The sequence below is a fragment of the Harmonia axyridis genome, chromosome 1 (assembly GCF_914767665.1).
Source record: "Harmonia axyridis chromosome 1, icHarAxyr1.1, whole genome shotgun sequence".
NCBI lineage: Eukaryota > Metazoa > Arthropoda > Insecta > Coleoptera > Coccinellidae > Harmonia > Harmonia axyridis.
This window is the reverse complement of record NC_059501.1, coordinates 39,513,294-39,538,486: the sequence shown is the minus strand read 5'-3', so window position 1 is coordinate 39,538,486 and position 25,193 is coordinate 39,513,294. Positions and strand designations below refer to the sequence as shown.

General features: G+C 33.7%; 1 protein-coding gene across 2 annotated transcripts in view; it reads right to left on the bottom strand.

Annotated features, from left to right (window-relative positions):
• LOC123671364 (zinc finger protein 609) overlaps positions 1 to 25,193 on the bottom strand; it is a 141,672-nt gene that overhangs the window by 97,865 nt on the left and 18,614 nt on the right. For both annotated transcript variants that reach the window (XM_045605155.1, XM_045605153.1), the window contains exon 2: positions 20,988 to 21,008. The gene's annotated coding sequence lies outside the window, so the exon portion shown is untranslated. The remainder of the gene's footprint in view (positions 1 to 20,987; positions 21,009 to 25,193) is intronic.

Genomic DNA, 25,193 nt, shown 5'->3' with positions numbered 1-25,193 from the left:
TGCAAATTTGAATATTTGGAATCCGATATTTTTCCTGAATGTCAAATTTATAATATGCAGAATATTAATTATTTTCTGTATCTAACTGCTGAAACCCAAGATTTGGCAACTATTGCTCATTTAGAATCATCCTTTGTTTCGTGTCGTTTGGCGCGCTTGAATTTTGTTTTCTGAATTTCTGTTATATTAAGCTATTTATTTCAATATACTTTGAGTTAATATGAAACGTTGATTCACTATGGGTAATAAGAACTGCTTTCTTCGTGCAGAAACTCGCGAATTGAGTGAAATATCGTATCACTGATATGTTTTCATTTCCGCGCGCCTCATGTCAAATTTGATAGTTCATGTTGGGGACAAAATTTGCTTACTGAAAATGGAATATGCTCCCTCTATCTATGTTTATTACTCTGAGATCTATTATCAATGTTCTTTTGTTTAAGTAGTAATAGCCCTATTACTACTAAAACAAAATTTCGGCCATAATTATGGCACCCCTAGTAGGATTTTAGTGTTTACGAACGACCGATTGGTCAGAAATAATTGAATTTGACCACGCATTCGTCACCGGTTAGTCGATCCTTATCGTTTGACACCATTTCCGGTTCAAAATACAAACATAGTGACGCAAGCCCTGAAAAAAAGTTTAATAAATAAAGCACTGTAAATCCTATACTATTGATTTCTCTTAGGAAATGTTGAACTTGATAATTGCAAGGGTCTAACCCACCACGGTTCTAACCGTGTATCAATTAGCACCTCGACAAGAACTGAGCGAGAACCAACACCCTGCTGCACCATGTAAAGTTGCGTTGTGCCAGACACACGTCCGTTGGTCGGTCTCATTCAAGCGAAAAAGTAGCCAGTCACGCTTTGTAATCTCGAATGGAGTATGTTCTGTAGCACGGATCCGAACAAGAACTATACCAACCAACAGGCAACGGTAGAACGCACCGCTGAACACAGCTTTCATGTGCCTCCGTGTATTTTATTCTATATAATTAACATCGACTCGGTGGACATTCATTGCAATGGCGAGAAGGTAGGCATTTCGGTTAAGACACGTTTGAATTAACGAGAATTGATAGGTTGGCAGTATTATGTTTCCTAACTGTAGAGTTTTTTGCTATCACTGTAATTAAGTGATTCTGTAAAATAATAATGGACGCGTTTTTATTATGATCATCGAGAGTTCATTCGATAGATGGCGTAGAATAGACATGAAAAATATGCGTGCTCTAGAGAATTCGGTGATGACTCATGGATATGTTCGTATAATACCTAACAACCGATGTTTTTCTATCAAGTTTATTATAAACTCATCATTTCCGATAAATCAAGAGTTTTTTCGATTAAAACATTATACTCATTCTCTGCAGCAACAGTATAAATACTAAAATTCAAAAAATTGTGAGATTCTTCATGTAACTCATGCAAATAAATGGTATTCTATTGTAAATACTTCTCTAATTTGTCTATTATAAAATATAATATAAGTAAAAAAGCTATTAAAATATAAACCGTTTGTCAAAAAACTGTTTATTGATTATAAAAATACACCATTTGGGAATTTATTTCTTGAATATAATGTCGTCCTCATGTCTAACTTCGGGTTCACAAAATTCATTCACATCTAAGCACATTCAAACCTCTTCCATGCTTCCGAATAGAGAGGTCGGGATCATCACGAACATACGGATTAACCCTTTTCACGTTTTGGTTTGAATCAGTCCATTTCCAAATGCGAGGAATGCTCACTTGAGTGTCGAAAACCTCGAATATTGGAGAAATTTCAGTCGTAATTTTTTAATAAAAAACTATGAAATATTTGTGAAGAAACATTTCAACTGAGATGATGAATTTTAGCAATTCACGTTTTGAAATGCCATGAATAATCATTCAATCCGGAAATTGAATACCAACAATGTCGTAAAATAACTAGTAACTGGGGCGTAGAAGACAAAATATGTATTAAATCTAATTTTATGGTATCATCTTCAACATTGTGGAAAAATCATACGCCATGGAATAACCCAATCGTCTATAAACATTTTTATTAACGCTTTGTCAGAAATCAACGCGATTTCTCTTTCATGTCTGCTATCTACTGAAAAGAATGATAATCACTAATCAGAATTACAGAGAGGGAAAAAGACCGGTGTCGAAACCATATTAACATAATTACGGTGATTGTCTGATTGGCCGAAAATTAAGTATAGTGCGTTAGTATGCTAAATCAATGATTGGGCTTCGGCATACTAAATTTCGTTTGGATCATCAATGTTTTTATTATTTATGAAAATAACATAAAATATTTGAGATGAACTGACAAAATGGTGCACAAAAATGACAAGGTAAATGACAGAAGACGCCTAAGCTTCGATCGTGGACATATCGGCTAAAAGAAATACGATCACTTCAAACAAGCTTCATAATATTCAACTTCACTTTCTCAACAGATATAACATACTTGTTAGGTCCCCCGAGCGGAACTTGAAGTAAAAATGCTATACTTAGCTATTTTCGATACTATTATTGTTGTTGAATGTTATTCAACTTGATGCATAATTATCGTGCATTGTAAAACTCAATGGATGGTTAACAAGTGATTCTACAATTGATTGAGAGTTGAATAACCTTTCAGAATCCACTTTTGTGCAATTTAGGTTTTTGAACTGAGTCCCATTGCCACTTTAGACACATAACTGTTTATTGATTACTCAACAGTAATTGGAAAATCAGGAATAATATAGCAATCCACTTTCTATTTTCCAATTTTTTCATGAGGAAATGAGAAAATTGATTAGGACATATTTTCAACATTTCTAGGTTAATCAAGATTTTTTCAAATGAACTTTTCTAAATATTTTTTTCATGTATGTAATTGCTCAAAGTGTGTGCCTTCTACAAATAAGGAAGATAAGGAATATAATTCAATCAGAATGAATATTCAGTTACTGATCGATTAAATTTCAATTAACGCAGAAGTTTACTACTATATTTCAAAATTTTCGATAAAAAAACTATTGAGTATTATATATATTTATACACGTTGTCAAATGCGGTTGAAATTGATGCAACAAACATTTTTATCGAGTTCGAGATGAACTCCTAATTCTAACACCTGAATAAACAGTCATTATTGCTTCACTGCGAAGAGGTAAATAGTATCATGATCCTGTCACTTTACGGTAAAAAGACTATTGCAACGATAGGTTACCATAAAGAATGATGAAAATCTCATCGTCCATATCTCGCTATACTTAGGTATAGCCTCGGATTTTATTACGAATTAAAATGACATTGAATGAAGACCCGGTGTTCGAACAGCTGTTTGTCGCTGATTGAATAGTTTATTGTTAGATTAAGAAACCATTCGACAACACAATCGATAATTCAGCTGATACCTAACTTGTCCACTCAAGGTAATTCTAGAATGATTGGCATTTGAGGTCTTTTACCGCGTAAAATGATCGAGAACACGAGTAAAGAATGATACATTTCAGATGATTATTCATGATGTTGACAAGAACCTTGTCCAACAAGTGATCATCTCTGCTATCATACATAGAATACCTTCTCATTATACAAAGACAATAATGCAGGTTAGTAATCCATAATAAGAAACTAATGAGGCAAAAAATGTGAGTATAATATACTCCTCATTCCCCCATAACAGAAGTATGAGAAGACTAATTCGAAGAGAAAACTAATTTCTGTTCAGTAACTCGGTATGTGGATTAATTACTCTTTTGGAATAATGAAGATGCTTATTCTTCAATTTGACAAATTTCTTAATATAGATACATAGCAAGATGCCACAAATTATCTGAAGAAATTCAAATTTGATCTATTCCTTAAAATGAATGGTGTAACGTTACAATTGCCATAAGACTCTAAAGACTGATTTCTTGGGTTGGTTTGGCTTATTTGGCAACGAAACTCCTACCCAGGTTTTTACAAATTTAATAAAACTAAAATATACAAAGATCGATCCTTTTCACTCCAAACAAATAATATTGAAATCAAAAATTAACTGAAATCAGTTTTTTAATAAATTACTGTGCTATTAGGATGAAACCTCTTCTGTAGATTATTTTCAGCCTTTTAAACACCAGATCTTTGCAGGAAGCTATAAATAGTACTCCAATTCCCATTCATCGAAGTGAATGTAATTAGGTATTATGCAGGTGTTCTCTCAGTTTCAGGAGCTGAATTGGTTTAACGTACGTACTATTCCTACTTCTATATCTCAAGGAAGTAATTCTTAATATCTTTCAATCCCAAGAGAGGTTTCTGTTGTTCCAATATCACGAGAGGTGCGAGAATCCCGACACAATTCTCTCCGATAAATTCAATTCTAAATCTCAAATTGAACTAGTTATGATTTATTTTAACTGAAGTCTCGATAATTATTGAAAATCTGTCAGAAAATTATCTCTGTTTCTTTCTCTCGATATGCGCATACGTTGGCGCTTCATCGGTGACCAATAGCATACGATTAATTGACAAATTACCACGTCTTTGAAAATTCCAGTAGCGTAACATGAATTGAAGCGTGCAAAATCGTTGCAAAATACCTATTGATATTTGTTTAATGAACAGATGTAGTATATGTACCCTAATTACTGAAGGAGAGTTTTGAAGAAGAAATATTACAGTTTCTCTTTTATAAAAACTTGATTTCATTTACATATTTTAAAATTTTCTTGATGAATAGGAAAGCTATGGAATTTTTCGAGTGCACAGTGCAATTACTATTCTCCATAAATTGGAGTTACAGTATCCGGTCGAGTGGAAGAATTTCTACTATGAGAAATAATAGGGCAATACTTCCTGATATAATGAACATCCATGCGAGGAACAGAGATTAAATTCCATTAGGTAAATAAAGATAGCATGAAGCGTTTATTCGAACAATTGTCCTTCCAACAACACCAATTTAAAAATTTGAATATTAATGTTTGAGTCTAAAAAGAAATACGTAAGGCAACCGAATCTTTCTTAACGATGAATATATTCAAAACTCTTTTAACAGATTATCAGAAGGAACATCTTAACCAGGATGAATAAAAATAATTCTGCCAACCACTTCATTCCGTTTTGTCATAAAATAATATTAGTTTTCCATAATTTCATCGAAAACGAATGAGAATTAGGGATGTAACAAGGATTGCGGACATACATACCGACACTCAGATATGAAATCGAAGTTCTTCAATTTCGAAATCGGAGACCTATCATTTTTTTAACCCAAAGCGTACTCTTTGACTTGGAACCAAAATGAACTATGTTCGTTCAGAGCTAACTAATTGCTAATTGTTTCCAGAATAATAATATTCATCTGTTCAAACAGCATATTGCGCTTTGTTTCCTGCTAGCCTCAACTTAAAATAGGTACGTTTTCCTAATATGAATGAAGTGAAGACCCCAGATCGAATTTTAACGCAAAACCTTCGAAAATACATCACATCCGTATGAAAGCAAAAAGAATTCGATATCAAACGTATCGGAGACTTGCACTGAATAAATGTTTGGCAATCCGCCAGTGCAAATCGTTTCGCAAACAGGCGGTCTCGCTTATACATGTTGGTAACATTTCAACGGCACGTAGTTCGGATGTTTTATGAGGCCGTCTGCAACAACATATCCATTTTATATTTACATAAAACTTCGTTACCTCCGCTGCAATGTTGGAAAATGTACACTCCACGGACGTACAGAAAAGTTGATTGCGGATCTAGTTCAAACACGTAGTAGGCATGGGAGCATTTGCGAGCGAGGAGTCCGAATGAAATTTCACACAGGAGTTCATTATTTCAGAACAGCATATACGAGTCTAGTCTCTAAAGCATGAACTGAGATTACAGAACTTGGAGGACGAGTTATTCCATGAAGGTGGCGGCTGTGTCACTGTGTGGTCTGGAATTTTTAATGATCGTACAGATCTATAATTATGTGATGAAAGAACACTCGAAAATATTGAGATAGGATAAATCTGGAACAGGCAAAGGTACTATTACTATTTTTGATTATGCAGGCTTGATATCCATCGAAGAAGATCGATGTAATAATTTATAAGACAGGAAATGAGAACACGAACCACGAACGTTTTTGGCTCGGTTTTTGGTTTCAAATCCATGAATATGCTTCGAAATCTGATTTTTTTTTAATCCAATCTTTTTCGAAATGAAACGTAACACTTGAGATGAACTGATGAAATGGAGCATAATCTCTTTAAGCGAGCTTTTTCAAATTACCCCGTCAAGCTAGCAGAACCAGTATATTCTATTTTTTTTGTCAAAATTCCAGGTTGGTTCATTGCCATATTGAAAAAATTCTGTTTTTCAATTGTGGGAAAAATCGCAGGTTATGCTAGCGTGACGTTAAGCTGGCAAAACCAACAAGCTAATAGATTTATTATGTACAATCTGACTTCATCATAATTTTTCTCTCACGTCTGAACCCACTTTCAAATGTTTGAATTGACGTTTGAAAAAACCCTGGATTTTACTAGTTTTATCGTTAAGATAGCAAAACCCAACTACAAAGAAACCCAAAGAAATTATTCAGGCCATTTTACGAAATATTTGAGTTCTTGTGATTTTTAAAAGATCATCTTACTTCATTTTTCGTCAATTTTTTCTACGTTGACCAAATTTGATTATAATTTTGGATTATTTTCGTGGCCAGCGAGAACTCCGGATCTAACATCGTTGGAAAAAACAAAGCAGCGAGAAGATTCAAGGTAAATTTCAGGCGGAAAGAAATAAAAAGTTCGTGTATAAAGAATGGTGAAGGTCATTTCAAACATAATTTATAAATACATTTTCTACTGAAATGTGTAATTGCAATGAAAAAATATTTAATTAATTACTTTCTTTTCTTTGCTTCTTTCCCCTTTCAAATAAATATGCTCAAACAAAACTAGTGCATGCATTTTAACGAGAACTTTTTTAGAAAATAAAGAACTAAAGGAATTTGGCAAGTTTTCGAAAAAATGTTGTCATAGATGAATTGTGAAATTCGAAAGTTGCAGACAAATTTATATGAGCAATTTATTATTATTTTCTTCATATACCAACTTTCATATCATACTTCTGCTCATTCAACATCTAATACACCATAGTTTTGGTTTTTTCATACAAATCATAACCTTTTCTGATGAAAAAAATCCAGAATTTAAATCAAACTTAGTCAACGCAGAAAAAATTGTCGAAAAACGAATTAAGATGAGAAATTTTTCGAAAAATTCAAATATTTTGGAAACGGTTGATTTTCGGTTATCAATAAACATGGCTCAATCGACAGCAAATGAGCGACACAAACAAAATTCAAGATTCACGTCTAATTTGGAAATACTCCGTATATGAAAAAGACGATTACACAATAAATTTCTCCTCCGTTTAAACTTAATTTTGTTCAAAACACGTCAATCCTGATATAAGGCAATGGATTCAAAAGTGAGCCTAAAAAGAGTCAAAAATTATGGTGCCACGATTATCTTCTTGATTATGTCAGTCTAACGTTATTAGATAGATAGATGTTGATTTTAGATTCAAATAAACATAAACATGTCACAGAGAAAATTTTCTGTAATAATAATCTAGCAGAACCAATGTTTTCTTCCACAACTTAATGCCCGCCACTCACGAAGCGTTTCTTCCAGCGTTTGGTAGCTAGCGTCGAAGAGATTCCAGTCAGACAGCTCGGGACACGGCCGTACGACAGTAAATCAGAGTATGAACTTGACTGCCCGACTGGAATCTCTTCGACGCTAGCTACCAAACGCTGGAAGAAACGCTTCGTGAGTGGCGGGCATAAGAGCAGAAAATGAGTAATTATTGTCTCGAAAATTAAAAAGTGGTTCCGGGTTTTTCCAAATGATCAATTCCACAAACATGCTCGATGGAATGTACCGGGTTTTTCACCATAATATGACCCCCCCCTTCAACTTCGTTACTGAAAGAGGTACAAAAAAAGTTTTCTACAAAAGTTTCACGAAATCTACTAGTGTTTTTTAAATTGATTTCACAAAACGAAATATATACAGGGTGGGCAACATATTGATTGCAACTTCATTTTTTCAAATGGAACACCCTGTATATTTTTCTATATTTGACTAACTCTTTTTCCCCTGACTTCGAATATATAACATATATTTGGTCTATCTCTCTTATTCTGAGTACCACAGAGTTTCAAATTTTAAGAACCACCTGGCATGCTCAGTAATCAGTTTTCAAGTGGTAGGCTGATATAACTCAAAATGCCTTTTTTTGAGTTATCTTGTTGGCAACGATATGACATACGTTTGTCATTGAATGAAACTATTCATCGAATATGCATTACACAGAAGCGGAAAAATTTGAAATATTTCCACTTCATGTGAAGAGCAATGAAAAGGAGAGAATATATGGAGTTGTATCCAAATCATCCAATTCCAATTTATAGTGAAAAACTTATGTCATATCGTTGTCAACGATATAACTCAAAAAAGGCATTTTGAGTTATATCAGCCTACCACTTGAAAACTGATTATTGAGCATGCCAGGTGGTTCTTAGAATTTGAAACTCCGTGGTACTCAGAATAAGAGAGATAGACCAAACATATGTTATATATTCGAAGCCAGGGGAAAAAGAGCTAGTTAAATATAGAAAAATATACAGGGTGTTCCATTTGAAAAAATGAAGTTGCAATCAATATGTTGCCCACCCTGTATATATTTCGTTTTGTGAAATTAATTTGAAAAACACTAGTAGATTTCGTGAGACTTTTGTCGAAAACTTTTTTTCGTAACTCTTTTAGTAACAAAGTTAAAGGGGGGTTCAAATTATGGTGAAAAACCCGGTACATCGGCTCAGTCGATTTTCTATGGAAAAAAGTGAAAGAGGTATCGAAAAAAGGCCAAATCAACAGATGTAAATCGAAGTAGAACCACGTCGTCGTACAAGAGACGAAGTCAACCATTCCGTAACCATCCCATAGCCGAAGACACGACACAAATGACTGTAACCGCAGAATAAAAAGAATCGCAGCATGCTGGGTCTCGAACAGAGAACACCAGACCCGCCTTTTTCCATTTCTATATATGCGGTCAACAGTAATCAATTACACGCTCCAAGAAAGCGGTTTAGTCTCCTTTGCCAAATACATGCCAGACCTGTTCGGGTTCTTTCCATTCATTACTACCTTACCGGCCAGCTATAACATGCATCATCCCAAGACTTGTTTCGAACGAAAAATGTATGACCTTGACGGTTGGAACATACGAACGATCAAATTAACACTTCTCTATGTCTCGTTAGGCTTTGAGCTTGGTATTTTCAGTCGAGCATGTTCGAACGGTGTAAACTGCCATCATATTGAAATGAAAACTGCTATTATTTTTTTATATTAATCTGTTTCGGAATGTGCCTTTGATATAATGAGCAGCCCTGTAATCGGGTCCTACCAATTTTGTTAATCAGTTCTGTTGTTATGATTACAAGTTTGCTCACTTCGACTCATTGAGTGTTCTTTCTTCATTCTTTGTTCATCTGTAAACGCACAAATATTTAATTTTGTACTGATATTTACTTTTATCATTTTATTTAACATTTTCGTCAATATTAAATTAATGACATCAAATCAATTCGAATTCATTTTTGTCATACCAGTTCTTTATTTTGATTTTATTGCTTAGTTGAGAATGTTATTATTGAGTACATTATTTCCTTTGGCAGAATTTAAATACATTATGGCTCTTGGGCATAATGTGAGCAGATAAAAAACAATATTTAAAATTAAATTCAATTAAAATGAAATTGCACATTCTGAAATATTCTCGTGAATGCCTGCAGCAAACATGGATTCATGTTCAATTGTCATGTTTTGAACTTTCTGAAACATTCTTGAAACTTTACATGCCAAATATGTTTTTCCAACAACTAGTTGTATAGGACAACTGCCTCTTCTATATTTCAGGAATTTGTATTGGTATCTTGGCAGTTAGTGTGACTGCTACGAAAATTGACAGATTACGGAATTTGAGTTTAAATCGTACGTTTTGAATTTTAAAATAATTCAGAATTACGCATTAAATTTGTGAATTATGTCTAACGAAATCGATTTCAAACCCAAATAATTAAGAGAAATTGCGAATAATGTCGCAAATCATTTCACTAGTTCCAAATTATATTATAATGTAATGAGTTCATTACAGCACTGTTTTTAGAACTGTAATGAACTCATTACGATACTGAAATAGAAAAATACTGTTATGGATTTTTTTTTAATCAAAAATTTATCGTCATTAGAGTTTAAGTTAAATTAAAAATAATTTAAATATCTCAGTTGGTTTCACAGACAGATATTATTCAAAATTTAAATGTAAAAGATGTTTGAATATAATTTAGAATAAGTATTGAAAAGGAGAAGATGCGATTGAAGGAAATTCCAATATTTCAAGCCGTTTGATAGATGAACCATATATAGAAAGCAGTTCCATAGATAATGACACAGATGAAGATAGAACATCGAAGATAGAAAAATTATACTGGAAGAAAAGTTTACGCTCAACGATTGCGGCGAAAAAGCATTAGAACAAGACGTCAAAAAGAAATCAAATGAAAACGCAGAAGTTGTGAACCCAACTGAGAAAGAGTTTCGAATAATTTTCATTAGAATATCAAAAAGTCAAAGTTTATATATATTATTCTTGGATCGAATTATCAAATTTATTATATTCGAAAATATAGAATTATAGTCGATCCATTAAAATTGGCGCTCAACGTGGGGCGAATTATCAATTTGTTATATCATCAATTTCCAAATCCATAACAATCAGGCTTATAGTTATTCTTCAATAAAAGCATTGATCTAATTTTTTTCACTCGCCGAACAAACATTTCTTTATTTATGAATTTTCACATGAAAATATTACACGAAAGTCTAGTCAAAGACTGAAAATGCGGTTTTAATGAAATTAAAAATATCGACGTCAAAGCGTATTCAGAATTCTTGCATGTGATGAAAAAGGACGGTAAATCAGAAGAACATTTGAGATTGCTTTATTCGGATCCTGAAAAGTGGTTGGCTTTCAAAACCGCTGAGAAGAGACGAGTATTTGAACTTTGACAGAACACGAGAATGCCACGTGGTATAAACCCCTCTAAAGGTTAGTGAAAACGAGGAAACACGGCAAACCAAAGTGTTCAGACGTTAAAAATAAAAAAGTTAACTCGTTTTTCAGTGAGCCCATTTCAAACCCGTGGCTGTATAACTTAACGAAAAATCTTCGTAGAAACAACGAGTTATCCTGGATGTTAGGGCCCCAGAACTCGAGTTTATTTTTCCGCTCCGTCTACCGCGCGCTGGAGCCTCCCCGGCTTCCATTTAATTACTCCCCATAATGGTACACTTCCTCTGCGACCCCGGGGAGCCCCATTGTGACGGGAGCCGTAGCAAGGGGCGTTTAGATCTAATTAAGTTTCGTGGAAAAGCCACCGAAAGAAGAAAATGACCTAGCTAGGAGAAGATAGCGCTAACTCGGCTACGGAGGGCGTATCGACGTAGACGACGACGCCGCTCGATGCAGAACGACAGGGGAGAGAGGGGACGAAATCAATTACCTCTTCCCGAAGCCCTAGATTAACGAGGGTAGACGGATATTAATATTCATAAAGCGGAATGATTGAAATATCAGGGAAAAGTTGAGAATTCGTAGTCTCAGATTCGAGACCTGACAGAGTTATTATTATGGATTCGAGTGAACGACATTAATGAGAAACGCATGAGAAACGAAAAGCAGGATGGCGTCACTTCTTCGATCATGATTACGCCGATTTGGAATTGTTATTTTATATCAACACTCACAATCTCTACTCCTTCCGGTTATGTTCGTTTCATTGTATATTGGATTCTTTTTTAATTTTGGTTTTGAATTTATTCCGATTCTAATAGAAATCAAATAACAGTTATTCTTTTAACACTTGAATTATTCAATATAACAATTGTTACTTTTTCAGATATTTTACATTTTTGAATAAAAAATTCAAAAATGTAAAATATCTGATTTTCAAATTACAACATATATTTTTTATTATTTCAGTCGATTCTACGTACACAAATAGTGAGAGTTACTTAAGCAGAACCTATACCTAAAATGAATACTTGAAAAATTATCGACGAAGAACCTTAAATGAAGAGAAACAGCAAGATAGCTGTGTGGAGTAATCTGCGACTTCCGGAAATACAGAAAGAAACTAAAATTCGATGTTTGGATAACTAAATTTTACACTTCACGAATTATAATTAATTTTTCGTTGGGATTGTTGAGAAATCTACAAACCAATACAATTTTCAATAACGAATAATTCATTAAAATTCTCGAAATGTCTACTTAAGTTATGGAAACATCGAATTTTATTTTCTTTCTGTATTTCCGGAAGTCACAGACTAACAGACTACTTCACACAGTTATATATTCCGGTTTTTCTTCATTTAAAGTTGTTCCTCGATAACTCTAAAATTATTCATTTTAGGTATAGGGTTTGCTTAGATAACGGAGAATCGAGTGAAATAATAAAAAATATCGGTTCTAATTTGAAAATCTTGAGTTTTAAATGAATTTGAGTTGTCCAGGTTCATGATCTAATCATGAACAACTTATACATTATTGAAACAAACGGACAACAATCTTATAATACTACGTATTTCCAGAATCAAAAAAGAAAACATTTTTTCGAAATTTTTCTAGAGAAAAATTCAATATATCGACAATCTGGCCTCTTCTTCAACACTTCGCCCTACAGCAGCAATATACGCTCTATTAGTGTGACCTCAAACACCGTCATTTTTGGTTCTCCTGTCAGTGTTCGGAATCCAAACAAATAAATTGTCATTCAAATTAGTACGGTGTCGTTGAAAACAGAACAGAAGGAGCGAGGTTAATACCAGTGAGTTTGAATCCTGTATCATTCCTCAGATTTTGTAAAAAGCCGTGTTTATTAGTTGAACTTCAAGTTCGAACTTACTGGCATTAATCTCGTGCCTTCTGTCTATCAATTAAAAGTAAAATCGTTCCTTAAATAAACTTATTTATCAAAATAAGCCAATTTCTTCAACGACAACGTACTAATTTGAATGACAATTTGTTTGTTTGGATTCCGAACACTGACAGGAGAACCAAAAATGGCGGTGTGTGACGTCATCACTAATAGAGCGTATTCTCTTCAGTAAGTACATTTATTTGTCTTGTTGATGGTATTGAATCGAAAAGAGTAAAATAGTGCGAAAAAGATCAATAATCACAAAAATTCATTGATCACTAAGCCGATTATGTTGACGGTAAAACGAACGAAGTCCTCTGTGAACTTTTTCAAATACAAATATGCACAATTTAGAAGCGTTGTTCGGGCGTTTAACGATTCATGATGAATTTACAAATTTAACTGAACAGAAAAGTCAACACATTTTCACATTCTCAACTCCCAAACCATCGAAACTTCTAATACATCTAAAAAAACATCCGTTAGTTCATCAATCTTTGCATCCAAGCGATTTTATTTACAGAAAAGCTTCACTCGAAAAATATTATTTCCTCAATAGAAAGGAAGTTAAACCAATAAAATCTGATAAGCCAGAACTTATCGCGCCATATACCTATGTTAATTGTATCCACGAAATCTCATACTAACAAAAGTCGATGAAATCCCGTTCTGGCAATCCGTCTTCTCGTCCAGTCACATCTTAATACCTTTATTATTACCGGCTTCCGTAGCATCTCGCTCTCCGTCCGCCATTCAACCGGTCGTCCTTTACCTGAGGCGGAACAAAAACCAAAACCGGTTTTCCTATACATCGAACCTTTTGAGACCTTCGGCACCACTGAAAGGAACGTGGGATTCTCGAGACGAGAAAGACGGAGTGAGAGAGAACGGCTCTGCGGCAATTCCTACGCTCCTTGTCGTTCTAGGTATAAGGGATGAGCTCGAATCTCCTTTGATCTTCTTAGGAATTACGGTTTTGATATAATTGTATTGCTTTTTTTGTCGTTTATTCGACTTTTTGTTTTCGTTTCAAAGAGCTCACGATCCGCTGCGTCCTCTGATGTACGTACCTCAGACTATAGTTGCGCATGTCTTCACTAAATTGAATTTTGGTTTTGTATTTACATTTAAAACCTCTACACTTTTGAATGATGAATCAATCTAATTGTTATCCAGAAAATTATAAAAGTGGATGAAACTTTTATCAGTTACCATTTCGTTTGATGGAAGGAAAATAAATTCAATATGAATATACATGTATTGACAGTTCTAATTCAATTGAAATAATGGTTTGTGGCTAGAGGATAGGACAAATCAAACAAATCATTGTTGGAATGCCAACGTTTTGATTTTTTTTTAAGACTGAAACACTTATTTCTGTCTAAATATTGGCATTGAAATGAACATTACGAACAATACAAAAACTCGCTTTAGCACAAATTATAACATTATAAGAACGAAACTATACGATAAAATGGTGAAAAATTATTACATATTTACTCGTATGGTTCTCAAATTGGATTAACCTTTTCAAATAAATATTCAAGTTATGTTACGATGTGGATATGAAACCTATTGGTCATTTCAAATAAAACTAGCTAGGCCGAGAGCTAGGCTATTTTCTCACTTTTATTTCTATTGATTTCTCTACAAGTAGGTATGAGTGTTGATTTTGTTTTATACAAATATTGTTTTGTCACACCCACATACATACTTCTCCACATTTCATTAAATGAACTAAATTAGATTTCAATGAATTAGGTGTTGGATCTTCAAACTTGCTAAAAATTCTACTTATCTACTGTTAAGAAAATACGATAAAATATATTCAATAAAATGTAAAAAATGCGGTGGTGCATGTCGGTATGACAAAACAATATTTGTAGAAAAAAAGGATGTATCTACATTCTTACGACTCTAGAGAAAATAATAGAACTAAACAGAGAAAACAGCCCTAGCCTCCCATCCTCCAAACAGGATATCAGGATACTAGAGTCTAATATATCCTGATATCATGTTGAAGTAATTATTGAAGTATTTGTTTTCTGTCTAGTTACTAGACAGAGAAAATTTTCAATAATAGGCGATGTATAAGTGCACTGCCTCAGATATCCAATTTGAGAACCATACAAATTTAATAATCTGGCTGCTTTTATAGAATATTTCAATGTTTCTTCAATATATTTTATCTTATAGCTTCTTAAAACATATTTATTTTGCTAAAGTGTACAAAAGTACACTATCGTATTTTTCGTAATGTTCATGTCAAAGCCAATACCTATTTACACAGAACATGGATCGAAACGTCGATTTCAACAAGAATTTGTTTGATTTGCCCTATCTTCAAGCCACAAACTGTTTCTTCAACCCAAAGAAACAATTACAGCAATTCAATATCAAATTCCTTGAATCCAATCACCTCCAAAAATCGGAATGGACAAGCAATATTGGTAATAAGCCGCCAAAAAATTGTGTCATCACAAACATTTTTAATTAACCTAGGTGAAAATCTACATCTACAACTTCAATATAATTGCTTTGGATTTTTTTTTGTGGTATTGAGAAGCCACTCCCTCTCTTTTTTTTGTGGCTTTAGCAGTATGTTTTCTGTAATGAAAAGTGTGAGAACAGATCTATATCATTATGTGTATGGAGAACAATTTTCTTTGGACTAGAAATCTTATCAATCAAATAAATCAATCTTAGTTCAATACATTTTTTGATTTTGAATAGGTATACAGGGTGACTAGTGGCATGAGGGACAGGGGTTCAGGAGAGATAAAGGACCTGGAACTGATTGGAGATTAGGGGTTTGAATGCCCCCTTAGGGTATAAATTTCGAGGTTGTAACTATCTTTCTTCATAATTTTCTATGAGATATTTTGTTGATATTTAAGATGAGTGTTATGATACTCGTCCTCCTAATTTATGTGTTAGATAGAAAATATCACTCTTAGGTCAATCGAAATTAGTGTTAATGTTTCATAAATGATATTATTCATCAGTTTTATAGTATAATTTTAAAATGTTTCAGATTCACTATGCCATAATTATCGTACAATATTTGCGGGAGTATAATAAAAAAATTTGACTCTTGGAATTGCTATTTTTGATCATGATATCGAATTATGTTTTTACCTAACACGTAAATTACATTTTTTGAGTGGGTGTCCGAAATTTTTCAATAATTATTTCCAGCGAACTTTCAGAAATTGAACATTATACAATCGTGTTATATATTAGTAACATATTTTTTATATTGTCGAAACTATACCCTGAAAGCAATATCCGAAGGAGATATCCATTCACTCATTCAGTTTCAGACCTTATATCTCCTCTGAACCGATGCCCCTAATGTCTGCAGTAGCCCTTGTTATGAATAAATATACATCAGCTAATACCCTATTGTACTCTGAATAAGATACATGGTAATTATGTCCTCAAACCGTTTCGAAGTAGTATAAATATGAACAAAAAATATGATTCTGATGAATCTTCTTCTTTAAGTGCCGTCTCCTCAACGGAGGTTGGCGACCATCAACTGGAATTCCTCTCTGTCTCGTTATTCTGATGAATAAATGAATAAAATTAACAACATCTCTTTCCGAAAGAAATCCAATTGACATACACATTTTTCCCACACTGAAGAACAAACACACAATATATATTATTGAATATTGATTTATTTGTATTCTAGAGAAGACGAAAGATAAATTCTAGAAAGCAATGTTGCCAAATTAAAGAAAAAATAGATTACAAGTAATATTGAAATATGGAAAAAAGGGATAAATGGTGGTAAACATATGCGATTAAGTATCGTTTTATCTATGATGGTAGACTTTCGACTTGTCGAAATTATTTAGTTATCTTTCTTCCGTTTAAATTTACTCACGTTCATGAAACCTACTTGTTAACAAATTTAAAACGTCATTTTCAGTTTGCATTCAAATTATCAGTTGTTGCCGTTGAGTAATGGAATTCGAATTTCATTCGTTGATAAGTAAGAAGTCGTGTATAATTTTTTTTTACTTAGTTGCTATCGTTGTACAGGGTGGGAAATTTCGATGTTTTAGCACTACAACTTTTCAAAATTTTCAAAAAAAGGAGATCTCATACCCCATTCTAGGTCTTTTTCTAAGAAACTAACAAGGGTAGTATTCATTTTTGGCCACCTTCTTTTGTTTTCGAGTTATAAGCGAAAATTGGAAAAATGGCGATATCTAAAAACATTTATATCTCCGTTAATACTGATGATAGAGCTCTGAAATTAAAATATTATACAGGAACTTTTTTTACATAGAATCCAGTGGCGTGCTCGTCTTTTCGAAAGGGTTTGCAATTACGAAGCTATGACCCAGAGTAATGTTTTTCAAATGGGATCACTACATTTTTGTGCCATATTTTGGAAGCTTAATTTTTCCTGATTTCAAAAATATATAACATCGTATGGTAGAGACCGAGAATGGGGTATCAGATTTTGTCTATCTCTTCTGGTTTAAAAGTTGCAGTGCTAAAACATCGAAATTTGCCCACCATGTACATCTAAAAATAACTAAAGCAGGCGAGACAACATTGAAAGAGTTCAGTGAATAACTACACAAAATCGGCAACTCTGTCCGCTGTGCTCTAACGATTCCCATAAATAAAACATCAACAGAACAAGTCGAGGTCTCTTCCGCTCACAAAGGACCCTTCGCTCAATCCACCCGTTTCTCTCTCCTCCTTTTCCGGAGGTCGTTATCCACCCGAACGACGTTCTGACAAAGACCCCCCTCGTTAAGAATTGACAGGGTGAAGTCGCTCGACCTCGTGTTCACAATTTTTTAGGCGTGGAAATACTTTCCATGCTTTTCGGCTAGCGAGCCAGAAACATTAAAATAGCATAGGATCAGAGAAAATATTTTTATACAAGGTATCTCAAAAGAGTTAAAGGGGAAAAAAGCCGTTTGGCGAAAAAATATTTCATTAATTATGAAAATACACTACGATACTTCCTTATTACGGCTTGACAAGTATTATTCTAACTGGGCCAGGAAAGAATGTTTACTAACGTTAACTTCAGATTTAAGGAAAGCCTACAAGTATATATGTAGGCGTCGAATCAGGACAGCGGGGAAGCCAATGAATGTCAAATCTCCTGGAGATTAATTTGACTCTGAAGAGTATCTTGGGGTGTTCATTCTTGCACCAAGTAATTTTATAGGAGTGCAGCTTGTATCTTCCAAACTTAACTCATTTTATCAACTAGCATTGCCTTTCAATGTAGGTTCACGTTCATGTAAAAATTATTAGTACATATATTAGGGGCTGGTTTTTCCACCTACGAATAAATAAATGTATTCCTACAGTGCAGCTTTTCTCTATGAATAAAACCTGCGCAAGAGGAATAAATTTATTTTTTCGGCAACCGTGCGGGAAGTGCTCACTTCCCGGAAGCTTTTTCTCCGAGAAAGTAGTATTTCCCAGCCTAGTCCGGAAAGTACGTACTTCCCGGACTAGGCCGGAAAAGAATCACGTCGTATGTGTCATTGTGAATATAAAAATCTTGGTAGGTATATTTTCAATAAATGCAGTTGATCATTACCATAGCAAGAATTAGAATGTTTCTGCTAATATGTGGTATTCTCTGTTCTGTTTAATTTAAATAAGAATTAAAATGTATATAAAAGAAATGTGTCGTCTCATTGATTTGTTATTCTACACGGTTGCCGAAAAAATATTGTACGCAACACGCCCGAAAATGGTTTTTCTGGACTCACAGACTTCCAGGGTGAGCATAAGCGAGATTTTGTCTATTCGTCCAAAAAAACCCTTGTTACGGAAATTACTATATTCGCATGTAAAAAACCGACCTTGGTGAAATACAGGGTTAGAACTATTCAGAGGGGCACTACAGGGATATCGAAAACCGTTAGAAATACAGGGTGGCTTAATTTATAAAAAAGTTGCGTTATTTAGGGATTAATGTGTTGGTGTTAACAGATCCAAAATATCTCTCGAGATATCTCGAAAAAACTAAAAATCGAGATTTTCTTTTATTCTGTACAACTCTTTTGTTTCTGGAGATAATTTCACGAAATTAGGTTTGTAGCCATTACCCAATATTCTAATGATGTCGTCAGATTTTTTCTGTTTTCCGTTGTTTCAGAGATGGGATAGTCAATATTTTTTTCTTATGGACGCCATATTGGTTCTCTTTATAAGGTGATAAAGAAAAAAATTACGAATTCAACAATGTATCACACTCTACAAAAAAATCGAGTCTAGCTACGCAAATTTGAACTTTATTTTTTTGTTCAAGTAGTAGGCTGGTCTCAGAATTGTCAAATAACTTGTCACTTTGTTATGTTGTTATGTGAAACCATCACTTGAGTTTTTCAAATTATTTAGAACAATTTCTACAAAAATTGTCAGTTGTACGCTATGTAGAGTATTGGTATCAGCACGATTATGTAATTAATAAGACGTTACTCATCAAACAGGATATAGGTTTTTACAAAAATTAAGTGACGATTTTCACATAACAACTTATTTGACAATTCTGGCACCAGCCTACTACTCAAACAAGAAAATAAAAATGAAGTTCAAATTTGCCTAGCAAGACTCGATATTTTATAGAGTGTGATACACTGTTGAATTCGTAATTTTTTTCTTCATCACCTCATGAAGTGAACCGATATGGGGTCCATAAATAAAATTGACTATCGCGTCTCTGAAACAATGGAAAACATAATCTGATGACATCACTAGAATCTCTTTATTGGATAATGGCTAGAAACCGAATTTCGTGAAGTTATCTCCAAAAACAAATGAGTTATACAGAAAAAAATCGATTTTCAGTTTTTTCGAGATATTTCAGGAATCATTGGAGATATTTTGGATCTGTTAACACCAAGGCTGCTAAAGAAGAAGAAGAACACCAATACACTAATCCCTAAATAACGCAACTTTCTTGTAATTTAAGCCACCCTGTATTTCTAACGGTTTTCGATATCCCTGTAGTGTCCTATAAATAGTACACACTGTATTTTGCACTCATCTGATGTCATTCCACTACTATGTTACAATGTAAACAATGTTAGATTATGTGAAATGATTCTAAAAAACTTAGAAGTTCCAGTTGAATTATTCCTGACTTTATCAATGTAAAATGATAGTACCGATTCATCATTGAAAAATTTAGTTTCAAATTAAACCTAAATGAAACATCTTTTGTTACATGAACGTAAAAAAATAATTGTATGCTCATTCGATAACAGTTGATTACAGTAGACGTATCATTCAACTTTTCTGACGGTACCTATTCGTTAGACGATTTCACATCGCAAAAAAATACTTTTCGTTCATTATCTCCAAACACAAACCTATAGAATCGTTCGAGGAAAAAATTTTAATTAATTCAATTTTCAATTAATAAATTTCAGATATCTAAGTACCCCATTCTTATTATCAGTATTCTGACCATAACAATTGAAATTAATGAACATAAAACAGATCAATATCAAACTAAAAATTCAATCAAAAGGCATTTCTCGATACATGTCGTTAACCTTGAATTAGCACTCATTGTAAATGATGCAAAAAAAATGATAGGTAAATAACAATATCGTTAAATGATACATTATATCACAGAAGAATTAACTGTTCGGAGTACGGACGGATTTCATCATAGACTCCCAACAAAGGGGTGAGTCACCACAACCGAGACATTATCGACAACCCCATTTCTTAAAAGCCGCTCACAGTTAATGGCTGCGGGTTGTTACTTTGGAATAATGATAAGTGACGGGTCTTGGCAACCCGCAAACATCCGGAAATACGAAACGATTTCCGGCGGATGTAATGAACACCGCCAAGAATCCGGAACTGCACAAGAGCAGTATTATAGCGCTCGAATAACTCGAGGAAATACCTGATTAAATATGGATATATTGAATATGTTCCAACACTTTACTCACTCTCTGCTATCCGTGTGATATCTGAAACAAAAAAATTCTTCATCAATTATTCAGCTCATATCATCATCGAAGATAAATGAAAATGTGAAATATTCCAGAAAATTACTGGCGCCAAATCAGGAGCTTTTGCAGGTTCGTACATTTTTTTTTTGCCTTAATTAGGTTTAATACAAAAGTTCAACAGGATGTAGCGGCAAATTTACGAGATACAAATCAAAATTTTAAAAAAGACTTCTAGTGCAACCATCCTGATGAAATTTGGCATAATCCTTCGTTTTGTTTCATCTCAGCAACTTAATAAGTTTCGAAATTTATTCCCCGCTTATCAATTGGTGAAACAACATTTCAATATCAAAAAAAAAAAAGAAATAAGACACTTGACAAGGTTTTGAGAATGAAATGAAACCCGAAACATGCTGTCAATAAGATTTTTTACTTCATATTTTTATTGAAAATTGTGAAACGTATTGTCTTCATGCTTTTCTTTTATTGATATTCAATCAGTTCCAGTTTGATCGTATCGAAACTTATTTTTTGAGTTTTTCAAAATAAAATAATTAGCTGTATTACCGAGTGTATTACCAACGTAGACGGCATTTTCAGACCTCTAGCGTATTTTTCATTCGAAAGTTATCGTGTTTATGGAGAGATGGGAGGCACCACAGAATACATTGTGATGAAATAAAAATAAAACTTAACCAGTCATTAAGGACAACTTAAGTGAAAACTATGAACAAAGAGTAATTTCGTTACTAAATGTAATTATAGTGTTCATAATTCAAGAAGTATTAATGGGTTTATGCTCAGGTTTATGGTAGACGATTGAAGTAAGAAACAAAAACGTTTGATTGAAATTTATCGAAATAACATTTACAAAGCGCATTTATTGACTTTTCAATATCATGAGACAAAGAATATCAATTTGTAGTCTTCTCTGAATATCAATTTATTGTCACTGAATATAATAAGCACCTACATCATAAAATATTTGATTTTAGATTATTTAAAAACCGTTTTTAGTGTTAATCCTCCAGTTTTTTATTTAAAATTGTTTTTTCTTACTCATGGTTTTTTCCAAGGGAATATACACAGCAATCATTTGATGTATGTATTATGAATTACATACAGTTTGTAGATGACATTATCTAAATCAAATCTTTTCGGACAATTTCTCGGTCACCTCAACTTTTATTTCAAGATGCGCATCTTTAGACGTTCAAGTCGAATTGATTACGTCAGGTATGTTTCGGCTATGACGTCATTGACATTTTTTCCAAATTGCAACCGTGATTTTAGTGCCATTTAAAAGAGCATTTCTTCCACACAGCACATCAAAATTTTTATTATGTTACGTAAGGAAATTTTCGACAGAATCAATGTTATAATGATTTTAATATCGAAGAATTGAGAACTAGGATTACAAATGAATTCAACAATAGTACTCAACAAACTGTCACTTAGGCCCAACGCGAGAATTTATTGACTCTCTTGCATACTGTCGGGCTCAGGAAGGACTTTAGTTTGAACCTTCGATCAATTAGTTTCTTCAATCGACTGTGAAATAAATTACATTCATTGTATACCAAGCTGAACTTTCGCCTTATAAAGACGGTTATTATTATTATTTATAATAATATGACAAAACATTTGAAATAGCACTGTCAAAAATAGCGGTTGCAAATCAAAAAAAATGTCAATGTCATAACTGAAACATTAATGACGTCACAATGCGACTAAAACATCAAAGGATGCGCATCTTGAAATTACAATTCACGTGTCCGCGGATTTGTTCGAAAAGCTTTTTTTTTCTACATAATAAAATTATTCCTTACTTTAAGTACACACTGTATCTGAATAGCAAAAACAATCGCGGATTTCGCTAATGACAGAAATAGTTTTTTCAAAATGGCCATTTGAAATTTAAGAAAAGTAATTTTTTTGAAGCAATGAACTAGATTTCGCATTTGATCAACATCACGAGTTCTACAACATTGAAAATTAGAGTAAATTCACCGAAAGCCAATTTCCCTTTGATGCAATGCGTGGTCTTTTCAGTAGGCAAGGTTGAAATCTTTTTATTCTTGGGGGAAGTAATCGAAAGAAAATTTTTGATACCATTTACTTATACCTGTAATGTGAGAAAAACAGCTTTGATAACGAAGTTCGAACTAAATAACTCGAAATAATATCAATTTTTGATTACCGATTCGATTATTTTGACCTTATAAAGGGTGTTCCTAAATTGGAGAAAATGACAGATTCCATGGATAAAAAAGTTCTATATCTTGGGTCCACAAACGCTTTGTTTTCGAGATACATGGTTTTCTAGTAGTCCTACTTTTTTGTGATGCCAGCTGATCGAATTTTTATTTATCTTCGAGTTTGGCAGTACCAAAACCTATAATTGAATATTCATCACAGCTTACGAACTGGTTCTTTAAAATAATTTGGATTTTCCTGAGGATTAATAGAGATTACCCCCAGTACACCCTTCCCTCATTTCTACGCCTTTGTCAGTTGGATGTTTTTTTAATTTTTTGGAATGTAATAGTATATTATTCAATGAGCGGTAATGTAGGTCATAACTCACGCAGATGAAGTTTGCAGCACGAGCCGCAGGCGAGTGCTGTAATTCATCAAGTGAGTTATGACCATTACCGCAAGTTGAATACTATACTTTATCTACGACTATATCAATAAATACTAAGAAAAAAAATACAGACTTAGAATATAGACAGAAGGAACGGGAAATAAACATATGTGCTCGATCCCGACTACAAGAGAGATGGAAACTTAGTGTCACCAATCACATTCAAGCTAGCTTCGGCTAGCTCGAATCCAGTACAGAGTACAGACATAGAACTATATTGAAAACCCTTAATAGTTACCTATAAAAATGCATTAAATATACCAAAAAACATTCCCTGTAAACGACGACTTAATGACCTTACTGCTACAAACTCCTTTATACTTTTTTCGGGCAAGTAATTCTGTATGGTAACATTAGCTCTTTGTCTTTTGGAAATGTATACCTATATAATATTTCATCTTCACTATCTGAATTAATCGTTTTCAGCAAAACATTCACAATAATTAGATATCAACTTAAAATAAAAACGTCAAAATTATCAAAGTGACATTCCCTCGGACATTCCTTCCCTTAATAACGATAATGGAATGTTCCCTTTCGACCAATCGAATAGAAGCAGAGAAGTATAGAAGCATAGATCCATATTTTCCGATTTATTAGAGTGAGTTATAGTAGTGAGTTATTATAACTCACGATGTTTGTTAATAGATACTATTAATTGCTCAAAAGCAGTTGAATAATGAATATATAATTCAATAGGAGTAGATAAAAGTTATAACTCACATAAATATTTCATATTATTAGGAATTTCATGAGAATATACCGAAAATAGAGTAAACCCTCCCCTTCGTAATCATCAGATTAAACGAACAGCGAATACCGTCGTTCTAGGGGAACCACAAAACTAAATTAATACCGAATTCGCACATTTTCGTGACGTATTCAGAACGAATAGGCCATAATTCATTCGGTCGGTATCTCGGCTCCGCTCGGTGGATATAAAGAGAGCCGGTGCTGTTGTCAACCGCGCTATAAAATGCATGTAGGTCACGTATGCCGGGTAATTGTGGAAACGGCGGGGTCTCGTAATGACCTTAGTGCGGGCCTATAAAATGGAAAACACGACCGTAAAAGACGGATTCAGATTTCCAGACTGCCGTCATTTTCCAACTTCGGCTTGTCGTGTTCCAGATGACGTCAAGCTCTCAGATCGATTTCGTTCGAATGAAGCCGTTTGGAAATTTTTACAAGCCATGAAAGATTTCGTGAGGGCCGAGAAGTCACGACCGAGGGGTTTATCTAACTAGCAGTTTTCTGTACTGATTAAGTACTTACTCACTAAATTCACAAAAATTCCGTTCAGTTCGCCACAATTCCATTCAGTCCCTCCCACGTTAAATTCACCCCAATTCCGTTCAATTCTTTCTCTATTTTAGTATCGTAATGAGTTCATTACAGTACTAAAACCAATGCTGTAATGAGTTCATCGAATTTCAACACACGTCAATTGTCGATATAATATAATTTGCATTAAGTGAAAAGATTTGCGACATTATTCGCAATTTCTCTGAATTCTGGTGTTGTTAAATCGATTTCGTCAGACAATTCACGAATTA